Source organism: Pteropus vampyrus, unplaced genomic scaffold (genome assembly GCF_000151845.1).
Source record: "Pteropus vampyrus isolate Shadow unplaced genomic scaffold, Pvam_2.0 Scaffold303, whole genome shotgun sequence".
Lineage (NCBI taxonomy): Eukaryota > Metazoa > Chordata > Mammalia > Chiroptera > Pteropodidae > Pteropus > Pteropus vampyrus.
In genome coordinates this window covers 2,489,109-2,490,806 of record NW_011889084.1, presented here as the reverse complement: position 1 = coordinate 2,490,806, position 1,698 = coordinate 2,489,109, and positions in this window count along the sequence as shown.

Here is a 1,698-nt window from a genome sequence, read left to right as displayed (position 1 = left end):
TACGTTTTCAAGTCCTTCCTTTATTATTGGTCTGTTTGGGTCTTTTATTTCTCCTTGAGCCAATTTTTATAGTTTATATTGTTCTAATATATAATTATCTTATCTAAATTTCCAAAGTTAGACAGTTGCACGTAATTTTCTCTTGCAATTTTTAACTTTTACTTCTGTGTTTTATTTTTATCTCTCTCTTTCAGTCACACTTGCCAGCAGGTTTTTTTTTTTAAATCTTAATAGCCTTATATTTTAAAAATAGCTCTTGATGTTATGAATCAATTCTATTCTTTCTTTTAAAATAACTAATTTAGTTTTCTAATTTTCTTCTACTTTTTTTTGGTTTATTTTTTGTTGTTTATCTAGAATGTTGACATAGTTTATATAGTAGTTTGATTTTTTTATGCTTAATAATAAAAAGTGATATTATCAATTTCTCTTCGTGTATGACTTTGCCTCCCACAAGTTTAGTAAAAAGTATGCTCATTACTATTCATTTCTACAAAATCTGATTTTAATTTTGATTTTTTTGGCCCAAGAGTTATTTAAAAGAGGGTATTTCAATTTCTAGAAGGTGAGATTTTTAAAAGTTAGCTCTATTGAGGCATCATTTATGTACAATAATTTATCAATTTTAACTATACAATTTGGCGAGTTTGGACAAATATACAGTTATTTAAACATCACCGTACTAATGATAGAAAACATTTTACCACCCCCAAATTCCCTCTTGTCCCTTTGCAGTAACTCCCTCCCCCAATCTCTAGTCTCTGGCTACCACTGACCTGCCTTTTGTCACTTTAAGTGGTTAGATATTTAAGAAACAGTTTTTTTCTGGTGCCAACAGTGAAAAACTGTTTTATTCATGAAATTTCAGATGTTTAGTTCAATGGTAATGTTGATTATACATTCACTGAAAAAAAAAACAGTTTTATTGAGGTTTGATTGACATCCAATATATGCGCATATTCGAAGTGTACAATTGGTAAGTTTTGACATATGTTTACACCCATGAAACCATCACTAGTCAATATAATGAAGATATCCATCACTTTCATATTTACCTTTCAATTACCTGGATTGTCAGGATATCCAGCCTTGTCCCCAAATCTCCTGCAGACCGCTCTTCAGGCAGCTACTCAGGTGGGAATCCCAGGGTTAGGGGGAGCTTGGAGGAGCCTCCGTCGTGAGCAGAATTCAAGATGCGATGCGGTGAGCTAGTGAATGGACCCAGAGCACCTCTAGGGGGCGGTGCTGTTTAAGGCCACTTACTTGCCTAATCATTTCCCCTGATCATGCCAACATATTGTAACATAATAAGGAATTTGACTGTGCTGTTCAAATCCTCTATACCTTTACTGACTTTTAAAAAATTGCTTCATTTTTAAGATTCAAAGAAAGGTGTAATAAAATCTCCCACAATGATTTTGTGAATTTCTAACAGTTTAGCTTTGAATGTTGATGTTCCTTTCTTGAGAACACACAGTTCATTATATATTTACATGGATTGTACCTTTAATTAGTGCAAAAAATGGGGGGCTCTATTCTCATTTATTATCTTTTGTTTAAAGTTCTATTTTTTTTTTAAATTAATACTGCCACCCCACCTTTATGTCTTCATTTTTCTATCTCCTTAGTTTCAGATTTCTGGGTTGTCTTAGTGGTATCCTTGTAAACAGCATTTACCTGGATTTAGTTTGTTTTCAT